The following is an 11,031-nucleotide window of genomic DNA, read 5'->3' as shown; positions in this document are numbered from 1 at the left end:
AGACCCGCCCCCGGCCACGCCCACCGCCCCGGGCCGCAGGTTCGAGCCCCGGCGCCGCCCCCGCCGCTCACCTCCGGCTCCGGCCCTTTGTTGCGGGGTGCAGGCGCTGCCCCGCCGTGCCGTGCCAGCCCGCCGGTGGCTCGCCGCACCTCCGCAGCCCACCAGCCGGTCCCGGGAAGGAGGCGGATAAATAAGTGCCGTCCCTCCTTTGTCTGCCGCGGCGGGGGGCGGCCCGGGGCGGCGGGGTCTGCGGGGAGCCGAGCCCCGGCGAGTCGGCGGCTTTGTGAGAGCTCCGGCTCCGGTGAGAAACCGTCTCCCACAAACGGCATCTCCAAATGCTGCGAGTGGGGCGCCGTCCCTGGCCCCACCTTGCTCATTCTGCCGCCCCCACCCCGGGTACCCCCGCTGGTGACCCCCGGCCCTCAGCCCAGGGCAGGCAGGTGACCCCTGCCCGCTCTGGTTGCACCCCTGCATCCCGCGGCCCTGGGACCTGTTGGCACCTGGGTGATCCCAGCTCAGTACGCGTGCCCTGGCATCCCTCTGCTCCAGGATCTGCTGGTTCCTGGGTATCCCTTTCTGGGACCATTCTCCCCCTGCACCGGTGATCCCTGCCCAGCACCGTCCCCACTGCACACCCAAGGCAATCACTGGCAGGTGCTGTGCAATTGAGCTCCGTGGCTCTGCTCTGGTCCTTCCTGCCTGAAGGGGACACCTTGGAGCCCCCCAAATGCCAGGCGCGTGTTTCAGTTCCCCCGCTCCGTTTCTGCCAAGCTGGCAGCCTCTGCCAGGGCTTCCTCACCCAGATATGGGTCCAACCCCCTGCAAGCACCACAGAGCTTGGCCTCATGCCCCCCAGTCCCAACAGGACATTCCTCCTTGGCGTCAGAGGTCCCGTCCACAGATTTTCAGCCTCTCCTTTTGACCTGCTCCCAAATGGGGTAACAAGCAGTTAAGGACGCTGAAAAACCACAACAAGGGGTGCTGGAGGGGAAGGTGCCCTGATCTAAGACCCATCATGTTTCTCTGAGCCAGGCTCCCTGGGCAGGAGCAGGGCAGGGGGAGACAAGGCATCCCGGCGCAAGGTCCAGGGAATGGAGAGCAGTAGCCACCCACAAGCAGACATTGCCACTGGAAAAATCCCTCCCCTGAGCACAGACCCCTGCCCTGTCCCAGTGCCCCTCCATTCCCCCAGTTACCCCACGGGAAGAAGGGAAGGTTTACAAGGCAGGGTTTCCACCCAGGCAGGGTCACCCTGACACCCAGGCACTGCTGGTGCTTGAGAAGGGGGCAGAGAGGGTGTCTGCCCCCAGCCCCACTGTGATCTGCCCCCTGCTGCCTCTTCTTTTTCCAGGGATGGCTCCACAGAAATAAGCTGGCGCCGTCCTTCACCCTCATACATCTCCTCTGTCTTCCTCTGAAAAATGAGGAGTTTGTCGCCGGATTCTCATCACCAGCCGCTCTGTGTGCGGGAGGGCAGCAGCAATGGCCTCAGCCAGCAGCACAAATAAATGGCCCGAAACACGATACGCGGGAGCTCCCTGGGATAAAAGAATTTCTAAGGAGAGGTTTTATTTTCCCCTCGGAGCCCCAGTCTCTCGTGATCTGGTCCAAACACAAAGGCTGTCCTGAATTTCCAGTCTCACTTTCTCTCCTGGCAGCTGGTGAGCTGGGTGATGCTTTGGGGCACCTTGTCCCCTGTGTCCGCACATCAGCACACTGGGCTGTGGTGGTGGCAGGTCACCCGGCCCCCCCAGGCACTCCAGGGCCACTGGGCTCTGGTGCAGCCTCCGGTTTCAGTTCTGGGGGTGGTGACACACATTTGGCAGCAAATTAAACTGGGACAGCCACAGCCAGAGGCTGCTCTCAGCTCCCCTCCACTACCTGCTGGGGGGGCTGCAGCTGCTCCCTCAAGCTGTGTTGGGGTGATGCCAGGCAGGAGAGGGAGTGCCCAGCCCTGCCCCAGGCCACCCCCCCAAGACCTGGCCCCCAGAACAGGTGTGGGTGTCCTGGAGACCCCCAAAGGAGCAGCTGGGTCCCCACTATCCCCTCTCATCCCCATGATCCATGGCTTGCTGGCACGGAAAGGGTCCTGGACCTCCCGGTGTATCATTAACCCAGAACTGAGCCATTAGCTCTCCCAAGTCCCCGTAGTTATAAATCAGCCTTCCCGTAACTTCCTTCTCCCCTGCTGCAGTTTAAGCCTGTGGCTTCCTGTCCTAATTAGCCAGTGAGGTTAATTGGCCCCCAGCTTCTTTACACTTCCAAGCCTCTGTGAGGGGTGGGTCACTGCATCCTCTGTTCGTGCATTGACCCTCGGACCCTTCCCCTCTCCAGGAGCTCTTCCCCCAGCACCGGGGATGGGAAATGCTGACGTGGCCACATCCATGCCATGGTTGAGGGTGACTGCCTGCCTGTTCCAGCTCCTGCAAGCTGCTTTTTTCCTCCTTGGGCCTGGGGTGGATACTCGCCACCTACCCAGCACCCTATCCCTGTCTTCGTTCCTGTTCCTGCCCCAATTCCTGTCCCCATCCCCATCTTTATCTCAATCCCCTCGCCCCATTCTCATCCCTATACCTGTTCCCATTCTCATTTCTGTCCCTTTTCCTGTCCCCATTCCCATCCGTATCCCTGTCCTCATTCCCAGCTTTGTCCCTTTTCCTGTCCTCACCACAATTCCTGTCCTCATTCCCATCCCCAGTGCTGTCCCCATTCCCATCCCTTTTCCTGTCCCAATTTCCATTCTCATCCCTATCCTTGTCCTCATCCCTGTTTCTGTGTCCATTCCCCCCATTCCCAGCCTGTCCCCTCTCCTTCCTGGCCCTGCTGCGTGGCGGTGCCAGAGGCCCCCCGGCAGCTCTCGGATGCCTCGGCTCAGCCCGTGCCAGCTTCATGCTCTGGCCATCTGTCCCCCACCTGCCTGTCGTCTCACGCCTCCTCCTCGGGGCCAGGGGTCCCCGTCTTGCCTGCCCCAGCCTGGGGATGCCAGCGGGCATCAGGGTGGGTATTCCCAGGGAGTCCGACGGTGCCGGGAGGGAGCTGGGCAGTGCTGGCGGCGAAGCAGCGCAGAGATGCCTGCACCAGATTTGGTGGCCCCTCTGACTGGGGACCAGCCCACTGCCACGCACCCCAGGGAGCCTGCAAGGACCTGAGGACCTGCTCAGCCCTTTGGGCCGTGCCCCAGTACCAAAGTGTCCCCCAGCACCCCAGGTGCCCTCGGTGTCACCTCCCGGGCGCTGCTGCCATCCCCTGCCGGGCTGGCAGGCATCGCCTGCCGTGTCCTGCTCTGGGAGAAGCATTCCTGCTTTTTATAACCCTGCTGAGGCTCCCCGGCTGCCAGCCCCGTGCCAGCCTGCCTGCCCTCCTGCCTGCTGCCCGCATTGCCTTCCTGCCTGCTGCGGGCCTGCCCGGGCATGGCCGGGGAGGGGGTGGTGGGGGCCGGGGGCTGCAGGGCCCGTCCGACCTGCACAGCTGCATAGCTTGTCTCCAGCTATTAAACAAACTCCTCCATCTCCCCCCTCCTCCCGGTCCCCTTCCCGCCGCCAGACGCTGCTTAACCCTCTGCTGCCCCGCTCCTCGTCCCGCAGCAGCAGGAAGCGGCATCTGCCCCTCGCTGCCCGCCGCGGGTTTGACTCCCAGGAGCGACCCCCGTCCTGCCAGGGCCCCCAGGGCCGGCTGGGCAGCGAGGATGGCCACCCAGGGCCCCAGGGTGCCCGCAGCCTGGCACCATCCTGGGCACCCACCGAGTGGGCAGCGCAGGAGAGCTGGGAGCCGGGGCTGGGAAGTGCAAGGGGATGCAGGGTCTGGGGGATACAGGCAGGGGGTTGCAGGGAATGGTGGATGCAGGGTGAGGGAAGAGAGGAGCTGTACTGCAGGGCAGGGATGGTGCGAGGGCTGGAGGGGAGGCAGAGGGTTGAGAGGTGAGGGGCTGGGCCTCCCCTGACCCATCGCAGCCCTCTGCCCTTCCCCCTCCCACTGTAGGAAGCAATGCTGGGGGGTGCCCCAGGCTCGGGGAGAGCTCCAGCTGCAGATCTCCCCTGCAGACGTGGGCCAGTAAAGGGGGCAGGAGGGCACAGTGGCCCTGGGATTCCCCCCGGGGTGGCTGCTGAGGTCCGTACACCCCGGTGCACGGAGACAGCAGTGCCACAGACTCCGCTTCCAGTCTGGCTTAGCCTGGTAATGCCACGAGAACAGCCTCCATCCCCCAGTCCCCACCAGCTGCCTGTACCCCCCCGCTACAGCTCTCAGAAACACCAGCTTCGCACGGAAACCTGAGCAGCTCCCAGCTCAGGAACCGCTGCAGGGGATGGGATGCGAGGGAGGAGCAGGATTTGCCCCTCCAGGCTGAATTAAGCCCTCTGGAAGGGCTGACGTGGTGATGCCACGCTCTGCTGCCACCATCCTAGGACACTGTGAAGAGGACAGACCCTCTCTGGCCCCTCCAAGACCTCCCTGATTGCCCTCTGCCTCCCACGCTCCCTCCCCCAGATGTTTGGGATATCTGGTCCTTTCCCGCTCCAGCCCAGTGACAAATGCTTGCCTGAGCGCGGTTTATTATTGTAAGAGCCTGGAGCTGGCTCTGGCCAACTTTCTGCCTGGGGCTAAGCCAGCAGCCGCAGGGCACCCTTCGGCACAGCCACCCCAGGGACGAGCTGTCCCTGCCCCGGGCACTCTCTGCATGCCAAGGAGTGGGAACCGACTCCCCGACATTGCCCAGCACCCTGTGGGCACGAGGAGCCCAGGGCAAGCCCCCAGACCCAGGCAGGGCACGAGCGTGGATGCTCCACCTTTCAGCTGGCAGTGCTGGGAGAGGCGCGGGGGGGGTTGCTGAGACCCCCCCAAACCCCCCGCTGTTTCTCCCCTGCTCTGCTCCGCGGATGGGCTGTCGTGGGCTGGAGCACGGCGGGCTCGGTGATCGATGGCCGAGGCGTGGGCTTGCCAAGCCCTGCGTGTTTGGAAGGCGCCGTGTTTGTCTTGGCAGGAGCAGGGATGTCATCTCCTCCGCCTTGCACCGTGACGAGCTGGGAAAGCCAACGGGGGGTTGTGCCGGAGCGGGTGCCCCCGTGGGTCCCCTGGCAGCAGCAGAGGGTCTGACCCAGAGGGGCAGAGTGAGGTCCCGGTGAGGCGAGAGGACAAGCAGAGGCACCCAGTGGGCGTGTCGAGGGTGACACGGGGACAAACTGAGCCTGTTATGAGCAGATTTGGCCTTCCAGGTGTGCCCTGCACCTGGCAGAGCTGCCCCCAGCCCGGGTGCTGCGGTGGTGCTGCCCGCAGGGTCACCAAGCCCTGTGCTTTGCTGGTGGGGAAACTGAGGCAGGAGGGCAGCACCAGTTGGCAGCAGGGCCACGGGGCAGGGGGCTGAGGGGCCGTGGGCAGGACAGACACTGGGAAGAGCAGTCTCTCGGGCAGGGACAGCCCGGCCGGAGCTCTGCCAGGAAAGGGGTGCAGTGAGGACATGAGCGGTGGCGACGGATCGATGTCCAGCCCAGCGCCGACGGCAAAGGCGTTTGAAGAGCTGCTTCTGCTGATGGCAGTGAGGCGCTTGGTGGTCGATAGGCGCCTGGAAAGGTGGGGTCAGGTCCTGCTGGGGGTCCCCAGGCACAACAGGGGATCGTGAGGGAGGGGAGATGAGTGCCCTGGTAGTGTCTGCAGTGTGATGTACTGGTGGACGTGGGGCTGGGAGGGGCTGAGACTCCTGAAATGGGAACTGCTGAAGTCAGCACTGCCCCCAGGACTGAGGCTTTTCACTTCCCAGCTGCAATCCAGGAGGTGTGGAATGACAGTGCCGACACATCAGCCCTGCCCAGGACCATGGGCAGGGGATGGCTGGTGCTGCCTGCACCAAACCTGACCATGGGGACCCATCCTGCTCTGCCCCCATGATGGTTTCTGAGCCAGAGGGACAAGTGGGATGCCCATTCCTAGCTGCAGTGCTGAGGTCAGCCATCCTTGCAGCTCTCCGTGCTCCAGAGAAAGAAGCCATCACCTGCCTTTGTGTGAAGCCATCACCTGCCTTTGTGTGAAGCCAGCCCCATCTCACCCATCCTTCAGCCTGGCCCCACCAGCACAGGCCTGGGCTCTGCAGGAGCATTGTGGTGCCCATGCCTGGCCAGGGACTGAGGACTCCTGGTGCCCTCTGGCTCACATGCACGTGGGACCACAGCATGGTGTGGGACCCCACATGCTGCCATGGAAATGGGCAGGAGCTGTGCCAATGGAAAACAGACCTGGACTGGTGGCTGTGGGTCCCAGGGAGCCAGTGCCAATGCCCCCACTTTGCCATGGCACGCTCTGGGCACCTCATGCAGTTCCCTGTGCCCGGCAGGCTGGTGTAGAGGGACACTGGGGCACAGGGGTGTGCACAAGGTGGTAGGGATGTGTCACCATGTGACTGTGTTCCCTCCAACACATCCCCATGCACACCAAATTTATGAATACCAGAATCTTGGGAGGCTACAAGATCCTTTTCCTGTTTTAGGGAGAGGCTGGGGTCATGACTGGGATCACTGTCCTATGGCTGAAGTGGCCATGCAGGAGGTGGCACCAGGAGCCAAGCCACTGGGCCAGAAGGAACGTTATCTTCAGGGCAAGGGCTGCATCAGTCAGCGTCCAGAGTCTCTGGACTGCCCTTCACTGCTGTCTGGAGCCATTTCCAGCCCCCACAAATATAGGGAAATGCTCGATGTTGTCTGTGTGAAAAGGACAATTGAACAACTCAATGGTTTTAAGATAACTTCCCAGTTTTCTGAGGTGTCCAGGGGCTTTCATGACATGGGAAGTCAATGTGGGCAGAGGGTGGGGGCCAGCAGCTCTGTGGCACAGCCCTGACGTGCCAGTGTGCCACGTAAGTGGGTCAGTGGTACAGCTGTGGGCATTGGTGTGCACAGAGGAGCTGGAAAGGACAGGACAGAGGCAGCTGGAATGGCTCAAGGGCTGGAAGAAACTGGGACACGTCCATGCACGTGGGTCCTCCCAAAGAAGTTGGTCTGGGAGCTGGCTCAGCTCACAGGGATAAAAGAGCACCAGGCATGGAGAGGATTTTTGGCTTTGTGACTCAGCCATTGCTCAGCTCCAAGATCCTTCGCTGGGGTGTGTCCAATGGTGGCTGCCTCATTCCAGCAAGGACAGATGGATGGACAGTCACAGCCTGGCATGGCCCAGCCAACGCCAATATCCCTCTGGGGTGGAGGAAGGATGGTCAGCCCAGTCCAGACTGGGTTTGTGGTGGGAATACTGGTGGAAGGGTTCTCTATGGAGACTGAGGGAATTGGGAGAGCCCCATCCTGACTCCCCACCCTTCCCCCAGAAGCACAACCTGCCTCTCCCTTTCCCAGCAAAATCCCGTGGAAATGATGCTCCTGCTCCCGGGTCGCCGTGGCAACCGGCAGGCGCAACAAGAAGGGGATGCAGGATCTGAATCCCATCGCTCCCTGCACCCGGGACCACTTCTCAGCACTTCCACAGCTCCATCGCCCCAGGGCTGGCTCCTTGCTGGGGGGCTACCACCTCTCCAAGGTCAGGCTCCAGCCGAGGGTCAAGGGAGGCCCAGGCAGCCGATGCCGACGCCGATGCCGGCACGTGCCTCGTGGGAAGCTGTCTCCCTGCCTTGCCCTTCACCACGTCCCTCCCCAGCTGCCGCCTGAACTTCAAAGCCACTAAAGGCCACATGGCCTGGAGCATCTTCTCCGTATCACTTCGAGGGAGAAGAAGATGCTTTGAAACCCCCTGGCCCTTCTCCCCTCCTCTGCAGGGTAATTTCCATTTTTTTCAAAACCCCACAAAAAAGGAGCCTTTTTCGTCTTTGTTTCTCTTCTCTCTCTCTCTCTCTCTTTTTTTTTCCCCCCTTGTCTTTGTCAGTTAAAAATATGCAACCCACCAGGGAGGGCGGGTGGGGGGAGCTGCTGCTGCACCGAAGGTTAGCGCCAGGCCGGGCTGGAAAAGCCACTGAAGGGGAATGCAGGTGCTCCCCACCACCTTTTGGGAGGGGTCCTGCCCCAGAAGGTCCCCTTTGCTCAGGCTGAGGGTCGAGGCTTTGCCCCCAGTGTGCTGAGGGCATACTTGGGAGGCAGCAAAGTTTGAAGGTAGAGCCTGCTCAGGACTTGGTGTGACACAACACTCAGCGAAGGGGCCAGACACAGATCCATCTGTCCCGGTTGCTTCCCAGGGAGCTGGGAGATACCCAGGGATGCCCATCAGGCGGGGGCGGGATGTCCAGGCACCCCGCGGGGGGATGACCCCGCGGGGCAGGGATCAAAGCAGCCGGGGGCAGCCCGGCAGCTCCAGGCTGGAGCGTGGGAGGGAGGTGGGCGGCCGTGGAGAAGGAAGGATGTGATGTACCCAATATCCCGCTCCAACCACAGAACGGATGGAGGAGAAAAACACCCCGGGTGCTCGATGTTTTGGGGAGGTGCTGTCAGGGGTTGAGAGGCACCGAGCGGTGCCAAAGCCAGCTGGGAAATTAAATTGGGATGAATCACCCAGAGCCGGGAGCGTTCACCTGAGCTACAAACCTGCCACAAATTCAGAGAAAACACATTTCCCAGCTCCCGGGATTGCAATCTTAAAACTCGTCCAGCTTTGCAGGAAGGTGACAGACTTCAAAACTGGCTTACTATTTCTTCCCGCCCCCCTTCCTCTCCCCCTCAAGCACGGGAATGTTGCAGCAGGATGTCTCGGCGTGGGGGTAATGACCAGCCGCGGGCTCCCCTCTGGAGATGGTGACCCGGCAGCGGGATGCCGGAGCCAGGACTCCCAGCCAGGACCGATCCTTGGGCGTCCTGCAGGGCTGAGGGCGGGCGCTGAGAGGGAGGAGGCAGGCAGGAGACGGGCTGGGCTGCTGCAACGCAGCAGGATGGGACACTGAGAGCCGGGGGAATCTACCGTGGAGTCAAAATTGTTGAGAAGGCAGGAGACAGACAGTAGGAAAAATTTCCAGGGCAGCTGCGGGTCAGGGGATTTACTGGCGCCCTGGGATGGAGGTGTGAGAAACAGAGAGGTGACAGAGTTGCTGCTGCTGCTGCTACTGAAGTGGGGAGACACCGACACAGGGTGCTCCCGATAGTGCTGCTTGAGCTGGGGGGGGGGGGCTCCGTGGCTTGGAGGGCTGGGGGCAACCCATTCAGAGGATGCCTTGGCTACTTCAAACAAGCTGGCAGACCCCAGACCCGCAGGGCAGGTCGGGGCGGGGGGGGGGTGTGATTTATGGAGCGGGGGATTAGGCAGGAGGAGGCGGCGGCAGCGGGACACACATGGCAGGCGCTGACGGAGGGGAAAGGGCTGCCGGAGCGGGACGGGGTGAGCCCCAGGTGGCCAGGATAGAAATTCCTCAGCCTTCCCTAGAGCTCGGATTTACCCCGTGGCGACGAAGATGGCCCCGCCGGGCAGCAGGGAGCTTGGGGCATGGCTGCTCTCAGGAAAGCATCCTGGTGGTGCTCGGCTGCAGGGAGGGAGCAGAGTACCTCCCGGCTGGGGGGCTGTCTGGACAGACTTCCCCCCTCCTCCCACGGCCCAGGCATCCACCTCTCCTCCCCAGAGGAGACATGAGGGAGGGGAGGCGTTTGGCAGAGGGTAAACTGAGGCACGGTGGGGGTTGCCTCTCCCCGTTCCATGGGTTAGGACGTGGCGGCTCTGGGATTCCCAGCCACAGCTCATCTGGGGCCCCAGGAGCTGGTGGAACCACCCGGCTCCTCTGCTGCCTGACGGGCACTCAGTGTTCGGAGAGCCCTCACCGCCTCCGCCGGATGGCGATCTGCCCGTGGGAGCAAGGACATCCCGGATCCTTCCCGCGCGCCCGGGCAGGTGGCGTCGGGTGTCCGCAGCTGCGAGCCGCCTTTCATCCCCTTCCAGGCCGGGGCTCGCTTTCCGTCACCTGCTGCCCTCCCGGACGGAGGCCAAGAGCCCGCGGGCAGGGCCGATGTGCGAGACGTGGCCGCTCTGCCCGCACGTCCTCCGGCTGGAGGGGGGGCAGCGAGACGCCCGAGGCAGCATCCTGCCCCACGCACCCCGCTGCCGGCTCCTCGGCTCAGGGTGGGCATAGCTGGGATGGACCCTGGCAAAGCCCCAGCCCAGAGACAGCCGCTCCACGCGCTTTCCCGGCAAAACTTTCCACTGCCTTCAGTTGCTGCAGTCAGCGGGCAGAGCGGGGGAGCGGGCGGTGGGCGGTGCGGGTGTCGCTGGAACACACGCGGTCAGCAGTGTCCAGGCACACATGTGTACTGTGCCAGCACATGTGTGTGAGCAGGGGCCAGTGCGTCTGTGGGGAGACACAGAGACCTCTCTGTGCACCTCTGAGCGGGCACTGCACGCCCGTGAGACTGCAGCATCCCTTCTGCTGCAGCGTTGCTCAGCGTGCGCAGCCGAATGAGCCGGCACAGCAGAGTTGATTGAGAGGACAGACGAGTGGAGCTCGTCATTAAGGAAGACACTGCAGCAGGTACCGGTGACAAGAAGCTGCCTTGTCCCCCCGGGCTGATGGCAACCCCCGCAGGGGACAGTGACAGCCTGAGTCCCCGGGAAAGATGGCTGAAGATGAGCATCCCACGTGCTGCAGCCCTCGCCCAGGGCCAGCTCCATTAGCAAAAGCAGCCAGGGAGTGGGAATTGCTGTTGCCTGCATGGAGGAATGATTCTGCCAGACCTTGCAGGATAGGGCTGGCAATGGATACCAAGCCCTGGAGCTGGTGGCTTGTCTACAGCCCTGTTTGCATCATGTCCACAGCACCTTCCACCTGGAAGACGTCCCTGCTGATGCACACTCGCACAGCGTGACGATGCGCTGGCTGTCAAGCTGCCCCCTCAGCTCCCACCATTAGGTTCTAGAGTGAACATGCAGCAGAGGGGACGGAACAGCCGGCTCCCAGCAGCATGGTGAGACTGTGCCAACAGCCCACAAGGACGGGGAGCCTTGCTCAGGGCTGTCAGATTCTCGCTAGAGAAACTCAGAGAGCTGGAAAGGAGCCTTCACCACCTTCGTAGCCAGGAGCTCCCACACTCCGCCTCCCTCTTCGGCTCTCTTGCTGGCCATGCCTCTCCCTGA

At 62.8% G+C, this 11,031-nt stretch overlaps 1 protein-coding gene across 1 annotated transcript in view; it reads right to left on the bottom strand.

The window, feature by feature from the left end:
* Positions 1 to 5,118, bottom strand: part of SEMA3F (semaphorin 3F) — a 26,955-nt gene extending 21,837 nt beyond the window's left edge. Inside the window, exon 1 of the mRNA XM_042019989.1 lies at positions 5,111 to 5,118. The gene's annotated coding sequence lies outside the window, so the exon portion shown is untranslated. The remainder of the gene's footprint in view (positions 1 to 5,110) is intronic.
* Between the last annotated feature and the right edge of the window lie 5,913 nt (positions 5,119 to 11,031).

This window comes from Corvus kubaryi, unplaced genomic scaffold (genome assembly GCF_017639235.1).
Source record: "Corvus kubaryi isolate FWS band 111438036 unplaced genomic scaffold, C.kubaryi_AGA036_p1.0 124, whole genome shotgun sequence".
Lineage (NCBI taxonomy): Eukaryota > Metazoa > Chordata > Aves > Passeriformes > Corvidae > Corvus > Corvus kubaryi.
Note: the sequence above shows the minus strand (reverse complement) of the source record. Positions and strands in the feature narration are given on the sequence as shown.